This window comes from Myodes glareolus, chromosome 11 (assembly GCF_982192425.1).
Source record: "Myodes glareolus chromosome 11, mMyoGla1.1, whole genome shotgun sequence".
Classification (NCBI taxonomy): Eukaryota; Metazoa; Chordata; class Mammalia; order Rodentia; family Cricetidae; genus Myodes; species Myodes glareolus.
In genome coordinates, this window is record NC_142036.1 from 55615864 (window position 1) to 55627548 (window position 11685).

The window sequence follows — 11685 nt, forward strand, 5'->3', positions numbered from 1 at the left end:
ATATCAACTCACCCCAATCAGAATGGTTACCACTAGTAAATCTGTTAATAAATGTTGGAGAGGATGTGGAGAGGGCAGAACCCTCATTCATGCCGGTGGTGGTCCAAATTAATACAGACATTGTGGAAATCAAGTTTGGAGATTTCTCAAAGGGAAAAGTAAAGAGCTACTACACGGACTAGTTTTATAGAGTCATCAGGGAGGAGGGAGCCTCAAGTGAGAAAAATGCCTCCCTACGATCAGACTCCTGGCAAGCTACGTGGAACGTTTTTCATTAGTGATTGATGGGGGACCCACTCATTGTGAGTGGAGCGGGGGAGGGCCACCCTGGACTGGTGACCTGGGTTCTATAAGAAAGCAGGTTGAGCAAGCCATGGGGAGCAAACCAGTAAGCAGCACCCCTCCATGGCCTCTGCATCAGCTCGTGCCTTCAGCTTCCTGCCCTGTCTGAGTTCCTGTTCTGACTTCCTTCAGTGATGAACAATGATGTGGACGTGTAAGTCAGATAAGCCCTTTCCTCCTCTTGCTTTGCTCACGGTGTTTTATCATAGCAATAACAGCCCTAACCAGATTTCAGACTTCCAGCCTTCAGGACCCGGAGAAAACTGTGTGTTGCTCAGAGGGCACTTGGCCAGCGTTGGGACTTGGTAAGGAAGGGTGTGCTCAGAGTCTGACGCGACCAGCCAGTTACACTTGCTTTGCTGAGGAGTGGGCTGCAGAGCCCTCTGCATTGCCCTCTAGAACCACATTCTTTTAACATAGGAAGCTTTAGTTGGCCCCAGTGCCTTCATACTCGAATAGGGCCCCACCCTGTGCCTTCAGCTACCAAATTCATTTTCCTATCTAAAACCAAAATAGTCTTCCTGGAAAACAAGACCGAGCATTTCATTACAAAATTAAACTATATAGTGGAGGAGTAACATGCTGCTTATTATTCTCCATATAAGGTTCACGTATCTTTTTTAAGGTTTATTTTATGATTTGGTTTGTATGTGTGTGCGCATGGATGCTCACAGAGGCCAGCAGAGGGCGCTGGACTCCCTGGAGCGGAAGTTGAAAGCCTAGCCCTCTGCAAGAACAGCAAGTGCTCGTATCCTGACATGGAATGGTGTTTTCTGTGTATGTGCTGTGTGTCCATCCTCTCCGATATTCAAATTACAGTTTGGGGGACTGCATCAGAGTGTGTAAGTAGCTGATACACTGTGTGGTGTAAGGAATAGTGAAAGCCCTCTCCTGTCCGGTACAGATGTCTTTTCTTTAAATGTGTGTGTGCAGTATGTGTACATGTTTGTGTGTGTGCACCTGCGTGCACAGTGTACATGTACACAGGTGTATGTGTGGAGGTCAAAGGTCCAAGTCAGGTATCTTCCTCGGGCTCTCCACCTCTTTTATTTTTGAGTCAGGGTCTCTCACAGAAACTGGAGGCCACTGGCTCAGCCAGACTAGAAGGCCTGTAGGTGTCTCCTAGGCTCCCGTCTGTGCCTCATGGGCTGAAGACTTATAGGAGCACTCACTCTGCCAACGTTTAATGGTTGCTAGGGATCCGAACTCGGGTCCTCACGCTTGGTGGGCACATCCTCCCAGGCCTCGCGGGAACAGAGCGATGGTTTTAATGGATAGATGTGGAACCTGGGGATGCAGAGGGCCTGCTGTACTTCCCGCTCTGAAGGGAGCCGACAGGACAGGCAGCCCAGCAGCATGAGTGCACGTGTGGGATACTTAGTATACTTGTATAACAGTTACTTTCAGAGTCAGAACTCCGCCCACGCACTCTGGAACCTAACTCATAAGGAATGAACCAAATATGTGGTGTTTCCCCGTCATGTATATGAAATGACCTTTTTTTTTTTTTTTTTTTTTTTTTTTTGGTTGTGCTCATAGTTTCGGGTAAATTAGAAGAAGGAACTGACCTCGCACGCAAAGTAGCAAACTGCCTCATTCTTATAGTCAAAGGGGAAAGAATTTTGCATCTATGTATAATTTTTAAGGGAAGTTATTTCTCATCATTTACTTAGTGGCACAGGGGTGTTGTAGGAGGCTGCTTATTTGTTCTTGGCTGCTCAGCCCCAAAATAACCACACAGAAACTATATTATTTGAAACACTGCTTGGCCTATTAGCTCTAACTTCCTATTGGCTACCTCTGACATCTTAATTTAACCCATTTCTATTAATCTGTGTATCATCACGTGGTTGTGGCTTACCAGCAAGGTTCTGGCATGTCTGTTCCTGGCATTGGTTACATGGCATATCTGCGACTTCGCCTTCTTTCCCCCAGCATTTATTTTAGTTTTCCCCGCCTAGCTAAGTTCTGCCTGCTATAGGCCAAGACAGTTTCTTTATTCATTAACCAATAAAAGCAACACATAGGCAGAAGGGCCTCCCACACCACAGGGGAACTTCTGAACCAGAAGCAGAACTCAGCTGGAGAAGCACTGGCCATATGTCATCTCGACAGGGTGCAGTCTCACAGTTCCTTAAGCCAAGGCCAAGAAGATTAATTGCATTTTCTCCTCCCTGACAGAGATGTGGGAAGGCACAAGGCAGGGTCATCCTAAATTTATAAAATTGGCTTTCACATTTAACTTGTAAAAAGCTTGTTAAATATTTTACAGTGTTCCCACGTCTGCATAAAATATTTAAATCATAGTGGTTTTCCCAGAGAAAACCCTGAAGGTTCAGAGATCTTTCCAAGGGAGTCCCTAAACTAGAGTTAGTAAATAAGGATTTGTCCCCCTTTGTTTTCTCACTAATCGCTGCAGTACTTAGGAATAAGTTGCAGGGGAGTTGTAGCTCAAGATTAGTTTGCTATGTTACTGTCATTGTCCAGTGGACACGAGGAAAGTCAGGGCTATAGACACCAAGTTTAAATTCTCAGTCTGAGGCATGTGAGGTACAGACACAGGTAGCAGCCCTTGCTAGGCAGCTGGCCCAGGGGAGAGAAGACGATCAAAGAGATGCAAGGCTAAGACAGCAGCAGCAAATGTTTGAATTAGACCAGCACAGAAGTGGGTGTGTGGGTTCTCCTGGCTCTGGAGGGCATGCCCTGCCCTTGAGTATGAGTGGTTAGATAAGTAACAACACTGAATTATACCTACATACTATGTTGGTGAAGAATAAACTTCATGCATGCAAACTGGTGTTCCATTTACAGATGATTATCTTTATAAAATTCAGTAATTCTAGAAATTGTCCAGTTGCCCAAGGGAAGTAAGGAAGTCATCACACTTTGGGTTTTAATATTTCCAATCTGCATACTGTTTGGATTCAAGAGTGTCAAGGGCAATTGTTTTACAAAAGTATCATGTGCTGGGACTGGAGAGATGGCTCAGCAGTTGAGAGCACTGGTTACTCTTCCCCAGGACCTGGCCTCAATTCCCAGTGCTCACAGGACTGCTCAAAAGTACCTGTTACTCTAGTTCCATGGGGTCTGATGCCCTCTTCTGGCCACTGCGGGTACTGCACACACATGGTTTCAGAGACACAAACCCCCACACAAAAAGTAAATTTAAAAACGTTTGTAAGAGGGCTTTCTCATTCATTATTTTTTTAAAAAAGCATAGTGTGTTAGTTATCTTTCAGAGCCACTAATTACCTCAGATAACATCAGCATCCCTCACCATTGTCTCTCTGAGCTTCTGTGTGGCAGTAAACGTCAGGAGTGGCTTAATCCTAACCGTCAGGATCAGAACGTTTCATGGTGTTAAAATGTTGATCAGGGAGCATTTATCTGAAAGCCCCACCTGTGCTAGAAGACCCCAAAGTAGCTGTCAGGTGACTGGCAATCAGTATTGTCACGGCTCGCTTTCCCCACAGCCTCTCCCGAGGCTGCCTGAACTCCTCATGACTGGCGTCCTCCAGAGCAAGCTAACAAGGCAAAGGAGCACACTGTCTCTCACGACCTCGCCTCAGGAGCAGCTCTGCAGCTCTCCATCTGTCTGTCCCTGCCGCAGCTGGTCTTATAAGTTAGACCTACGCACTGCAGGAGAGGACCGCTGGCCCAGGCCCACCGAGTGCCTCTTCGGAGCCTGGGCCCCACACCCTACTGCTATGCTTTTTGTTTTGAGATGGAATCTCACAGTTTTTCTGAGACTGACCTGGAACTCACTCACCTGTCCTCAAACTTGCTTTGACTTTTTGTCTCAGCCTCCTTCGTACCAGCCTGCCCAGCACAACCCCCTCTGGTGGTCATGGGAGTGAGATTTGGGGGTGGGGGTGTCACATAGAGCAGCATTCCAACTTTCTCTTTTCTCTCTTTTCCTTTCCTTTCCTTTCCTTTCCTTTCCTTTCCTTTCCTTTCCTTTCCTTTCCTTTCCTTTCCTTTTTCTTTTTTTATTGTTCCATCTCCGTAGAATCCTTTTTTTTTTTCCTTTTGGTTTTTCGAGACAGGGTTTCTCTGTGTTATCTTGGCTGTCCTGAAACTCATTCTGTACACCAGGCTGGCCTTGAACTCAGAGATCCACCTGTCTCTGCCACCCCCCCCCCGTGCTGTGATTAAAGGCGTGCGCCACTACCACCTGACCGACTTTGTACTCCTTCTCCACCTCCTCATCTTTATGCCGAGGCCTCTGTCTTACAGACTTTCTGTAAGATGGGAATGATCTCATGGCGTGGAAGGCTTCTTTCTGTCAGGTTATTTGACAGCTCAGAATCCGCCATTAACTTCTCGCCAGAACCTGATTTTTAGGACAGACAGAAAGGCAGGAGAATTAGGTGGGCATGAAAAGGGAAAGGAACGGCCTGCCTAGGAGTCTGCTTGATTTCTCTCACTAGCCGAAACACAAAATTTCCGGCACCATTAGCCTGTCCTTGTCCTTCGTGTCTGTCATGTCTCCCCCCCTTTCCCGGCTGTACATCTTCAGTTTTCTAGAAAGCTTAGCAGAAATGCCATTGACAGGAAAAGACATGTCCTAAGCTCTTTGTGCAGCCATAGTGGCTCCTGGTTTTATTTAACAAATTATACACACATTCAAGACACCTCTGGAGAAACCCTATCATCTCTCTTATCCAAAAGAAAAAGGGGAAATGCTCTTAGCAGCTTCTAGAGATGCAGTGGGAGCCACTGAGATGGCTAATGCAAGGGCTCTTAATAGAGACTCTCCTTTGAGGAGACCCACACTTGAATATGTTTTATTTTTACTAAGCATCATTTTTCCTTAAGCCCGTATGCTTAAGATCTATGCTGAAAGCGCCTTTTAAGTTAGGCACAGTGGTACACTCCTTTAGCGCATGGGAGGCAGTGGCAGGTGCCAGGCCAGCCAAGGCTACATGGGAATTCTTGTTCAGAAGAAGAAGAAGAAGAAGAAGAAGAAGAAGAAGAAGAGGAAGAGGAAGAGGAAGAGGAAGAGGAAGAGGAAGAGGAAGAAGAAAAAGAAGAAAGAAAGAAAGAAAGAAAGAAAGAAGGAAGAAAGAAAGAAAGAAAGAAAGAAAGAAAGAAAGAAAGAAAGAAGCTTTTTAATTAGCCAGACTCTCAGAGAAGCCTGCACATGCCCTCTAATGTGCTTATATATCCTCTTCTCAAAGTCAGTCTTTCACTTTGTCATACAACCCCAGCTCTGCTTTCTCCTGGTAATCTTCAGATTCCCAGGTTTGCCTAAAGTCTGGGGGAAAAGACTGGGGGAATGGCGCAGTGTGGCCGTGAGCTGCTGTGTCCCTGTCTTCTCATCACGGACAGTTACAGTCTAATAACCAAGTGTTGCGAGTCTGTAACCACTTCTTACATTTTGACCTCCCTTATTCCATTCTTCCTCTACTGGCCTCCTTACTCTTTCTGCAGCCTCTCACCGCAAGCCCTCCGTACTTGCCGTTCCAGCTGCCTGGACAGTTTCTCCTTTGTTCTCAGAGGCCACGTGCCCACTTGATTTGTTCCCTCATTCATCTCCTTGAGACCTTTCTGTGGTTACTTCTTGCATTTCCCACACCTCCACTGCCATCCAGGGAGATGGTGACGGGACGCTAATCACACTGAGCAGAGCTAAGAGGCAGTGGGGACCACATGGCCAGGCGCACGTGAGTTCCTGGAGAGAGATGCCTCTGCCTTGAATCCCGTCTCTCACTGTGAATAGCCTGTGGCTTTAGACCAGCTGTGCAAACTGTCCTGAACTGTTAGGAGGTGTGCATGAGTTAATATATGCGATACGCACTCAACACATGATATTTACTAATAGGATTGCACAGGCACCCCGGTGGGACTGTTCAAATACCGTGTTCTTGCACAATCATGAACAACTGGAAGAAAGTGCAGTCCCGCCTAAGACTGTCTGCCTCGCCCTACCTACCGCCCTTTCTGGAGTCAGAGGTCGAGTCATGTAGCAAGTACTTTGTTCACATTGGCAGACAAAACCATTATAACAGCCGGGCAGTTGATATATAGATATAGATATATCCACTCTGTAAGCTCTGTTATTCTAGAGAACCTGTCTAACACAGATTTTGGTACCAGGAGCAGTTCTAGAACAACAGGAGTAGAAGGCTGGATCCTTTAAGTATCCAGAATGGGCTTTTCAATGCGCGAACACTGACAGATCCTAAAGCCTCTCTCATCGGTCCCTCTCCTGGGAGCTCAGAGAGGGTTGAAAGCCCAGGATCAGCTGTAGTACAAACTTAACGAGATAAAATATGTTTGATGATCCAGATTCAGCAAGTGATTGGATAGAGAACATTGCCCTCCATGTTCTGTGCCTTATCCTGCCAGCTGATGGCCGAGACAGAACAAAAGGCTGAAGAAGAGGGGCATCTTTCTGCCCAGTAACCTTCACAGTAGAACACAGCCTTTTTCCTGCCTTTTGATTTGACAGAGGGATCAGCTTTCCGGGGGATCTCGGGCCTGCCAGACTCACGCGGGAGCTGCTCTGTCAGCTCTGCAGGGTCTCGGACTGGAGGATGAAGCTAAAGGAAACTCCACCCACTGAGCTTGCCCACCGTCCTTTCACCGCGTTAGGACACGCCAGGCTCCAGGGTTGTTAATCAGTTCTCTACAGCAAATCACAGTCTCTCTGTCCGCTCCTCTTTCCATCCCTCCCCCATCTCCTCTCTCAACACCACCATCATTCTGTTGCCGCGCACACATACGCGGGTTCTGGAGAATCCTAATACATGCAGTACCTTCTCTCTATAAACACTGTTCTTGTTTCTTTTAATTGGTCAAGCTCCATCATTCTTATATGAATACCTATTTAGTTTAAAGAATAATAAAGTAAACATGGACTTCCCCACCCCTGCCCAAAGTTAAGAGATGAACAGAGGCCCTTGGGCACTCCACATTTTTTTTTTAAATTAAGTATCTTTTCTATTTATAGTTTTAAAGCTTAGAGAATATAATCCTGTGTTGCTATCTCACTACCACCTAAACGCTATACAGGTTCCTCACCAGATGGTGGCAGCGTTTCAACATAAAAATGCAACGTGATCACCACGATACCAGGAAGAAAGTAACAGTGGCTCAGTATTTAAAATTAAGGAACCTTGTCTTGACTGTATCATTTTTTTTTCAAAAATATACAGTATAGTGCCTTTGTTTAAAGTAACATTAATTTCATTGTTCCTGCTTCTTGATGGACGATGTGGCACCACTAGGGGGCGGAGGATGCCCCTCTTGTGACAGAGTTTTAAGGGTTTTGGGAGAAAAGGGTTTTAAAGAACTTTAGTAAAAATCGCATTACAAATGTCATAGATGTATTTATCGTTTCCGTAACGACCCTACTAGGAGCAAATAGCCTACTGTCTATATTGTAATAATGACATGGATAATAGCCAGGGCACAGAGATTTAGTGTGTGCCAGGTACCGGGTCCAGAATAAGAGGGGGTGACACCGTGGGCTGTTTACTCCTTACAGCAGCCAGATAAGACTGTCTCCGTTTATCCAGAAGAGGAGGCTGAGCCTTGAAGAGGACACGAGTCCGGTCAGGTCTTCTGGACTCTGAAGCATGAGAGATCCATCTCGATAGGTTCAGAAGCGGTGGCATATTTTATTTTTGGGAGACTCAATCCATCATGGCTTTAGTTTAGGTATATATTGGCTTCTGATATGATATCATATTTTTAATGCCACTCCAAAATCAATGAGTTTAATCTTTTTTTGTTCTGTTTTGTTTTGTTTTGTTTTTTTGAGACAGGGTTTTCCTGTAGTTTTAGATCCTGTCCTGGAACTCATACTATAGACCAGGCTGGCCTCGAACTCACAGAGATTCACCTGCCTCTGCCTCTCGAGTGCTGGTTTTAAAGGTGTGCGCCACTACTACCTGGAGAGTTTAATTCTTGATGTTCTGGGGAACAGAGACTTCATAAAGGACCTTGCAGCCAAATAATCCAACCTGTCCTGTGATCTTTCTAACCATGCTGAACCCGTCTCCTACTTCCCCTTTCTACTGCACCTATATTTCTAAATAAATAGCTATTTAATCAAGATCAATTTTCCCATGATGTCTCCCTCATCCCCGATTTCTAAATCCCATGCAACAGTGAGATGAACAACAATATTGTTGACATCAATTTACATATGTAAAATAACAACTATTTAAAAAATCATTTTTCTAAGTCCAAGGTGCTTGTTTCAAATAACTGTGTTATATACTAAGGCGTCAAGCTGACAAATGTCATCCATAATAATAAAAGTCGTTTTCTGTATAGTCTACATCACAACTAATAACTGAAAGATATGGAAGGGAAGAAGACACTTTTAAAGGCAATATGATCTGCGACTATAAGTGTGAAACAATGTGATCATGAACATTAATTTTTAAGATATTTTGATTTATTATGTATACAGCGTTCTGCCTTCACGTATGCCTATACGTAAGAAGAGGGTACCAGATCTCATTATAGATGGTTGTGAAGCACCATGTGGTTGCTGGGAATTGAACCCAGGTCCTCTGGAGGAGCAGCCAGTGCTCTTAACCTCTGAGCCATCTCTCCAGCCATGAAAAAATGTGATTTTTTGTTTTGTTTTAATTTTTTGTTTTTTAAGACAGGGCTTCTCTGTGGAACTTTGGAAAACCTGTTCTGGAACTCCCTTTGTAGACCAGGCTAGCCATGAACTCAGAGATCCGCCTGTCTTTGCTTTCCGAGTACTAGGATTAAAGGCATGTACCACCAGCACCCAGTGAACATTTTCTTTTGTGTGTGTATTTATCTGGTTTTACATATTATTATTTAATTAATGCTTAAAGTTAGCATGCAATCCGTATGTGTTATCGGTTTTAATTCATGCAGAATTTTAGAGGACTATGTGACTTAGAGGCAGTCTCTCAGAACTGGTCCTCCTGTTAGCTAGATGTTTTACTTGGTTCCTGTGTTTACTTGTTCTTATGTTTTCTCTCTCTTTTCCATTGACAAAAAAAAATGTGTGTATCTATTAGGACCTTTCTCATTGTCTGTATCTCTGCAATGCCCTTTCCTCTTTTCTGCTAAAAATAGCTCTGCTTCAGCTACCCAATAAGCATCAAGAACCATCATCCCCCTATCAGAAACAGTCGTTTCATTTCAGTGAAAAGGAGGCAGTGTTGCCAAAGGCATAAAAAAGAGAGAGCATGTGTGTGTGTGTGTGTGTCTGTTTGTATGTGTGTTCTGTTTGTGTGTGTGTCTTGTGTTGTTGTTGTTCTTGACATAGTGTTTCTCTCTAAGTAGCCGTGGCTGTCCTGGAACTCACTCTGTAGACCAGGCTGGTTTCAAACTCACAGAGATCCACTTGCCTCTGCCTCTGAGTTTTGGGATTAAAGGAGGGTGCTGGCATACGTGGCTTGTTTTCACTTTTGTTTTTCCCAAATAGTGTATCCTCTTCCCCTTTATTCAGGCAAGTAGGCCTAGCTGCTGTGAAACCCAAGCCTCAGAGTGCTGGCAGCTTTATGTCTGTTGTGCAGACTGCAGAAGGGGCTCTGGCTCAGAGCCAGCCTTCAGGGCCATCACGCAGGGAGACGCTTCTCCCATCTAGGGCTCCACCATCTGCTAGAACCTTGGCTCCTCTGCTGGATCCTCCGCATCCAGTTGGCACACGAGGGCTATAAAGATACGGTGGCTCATATGGCATGCTTGCGCGATAAGCCTGGGATCGGGCACTGGGGTTCTGCCCTCATTGCATTGGCTTCCATTCAGTTATGTGCAAGGAAAGCCAGGGCGTGATATTTTAGCCCTTGGCCAGGAGAAAAAGAAATGGAAAACTTTGAGCATGTGGTAGCCTTTGCCGTGCCCATGGTAGCCATCCTACAAAAGAAGTTTCTCACAGTAAGTCTCTTTTATACAGAAGTGACTTTGATCCTGAGACTGGAGGGCTTTCAAGCCATAGCCCTGCCTCACTCCACCCATTCACTTTGAACTTTTAGAGTATTTATGTTTAATTCCCCCACGTACCGATCCATTTCAAGATTCCCAGTATACTGAAACCACAGATAATACCAACTCCTTTACTTGCTGTGTTTCCCATATTCACATACACACATTTAATCCACTCTCCGTTTCTGCTGAGCACTCATTCCACACCATAGCCACAGGTGGTCTTCTTTTAAGATTTATTTATTATGTTTACAGTGTTCTGTCTGCATGTGTGCCCGCAGGCCAGAAGAGGGCGCCAGATCTCATTACAGATGGCTGTGAGCCACCATGTGGTTGCTGGGAATTGAACTCAGGACCTCTGGAAGAACAGTCAGTGCTCTTAACCACTGAGCTATCTCTCCAGCTCTTAGGCACAGTTTTTACAGTTGGAAGTGTGACAGCAAAACTAACATTGTTTTTTTCTTCTTCACAATTTCACCCGAATATCCATTCTTACTGTAGATCTTAGCAACTTCAGTATGTATGAATATATATATATTCATAATGAAAAAAAGCATTTTTAATTGAAATAGAATTGTACCCCTTTTCTTCCTTCCTTTCCTCCCTCAGTCCCTCCCATACCTTAACTCCTCCCATGCTCCCCCATTCAAGTTGATAGCCTCTTTTTCTTTGATTATTGTTACATACATATAAGTATGTATGTGTATGTATGTACAATTATATCAACCTGGAACAAGTTGACATAAAAATTAGCCAGCACAGGCACCATCTCTTTAAATTAATAACCCAAATAAATTGGCTTCCAAGCAACTAATGTTTTTATATAGCTTTTCACAATATTAGATTTTGAAATAATCCTACATTTTTGATCAAAATGAGTATGGATTTTTTTGTAATTACTTGAGCTTTTGAATATGCAGGCAAAACTCATAGGTTATAAACATAAAATTAAAACGTTGAAGTATTAATTTACGAGTCTCGAGTTACTCATCAATTTACCACAAAATGCCACAACAAAAATATACTATAAGTGGGGTCCGAGAGCTGAAAGGAGACACGAACACAGGCCCCATCCCTAGCTCAGAAGCAGTCTCCAATAGGGAGTCTCCCTGGGGAAGCAAACCACTCTTCAGGGTAGGCTGCATGCCCAGCAGTCAATGCCAACAGAAAACAAACGCAGAGACATCCATGGAGGTTCCTTGTCACATGATATTATGTTGGGACTTTTCTTTTGTTTGTTTGGTTACTATTTTAATTTTATCTTGTTTTTTATTTTTATTTTATTAGTTTTCTTTCCTATATTTGCTCTACAGGTCCTTTGCGTATCTATTGTGGCTTCCAGTTTATGTGGATTTTTATGGGATTTCTGAGCATGTGAGTGAGTGGGTCTCTTTTCTTGGGCTCTTTGCCTCCTGTTTG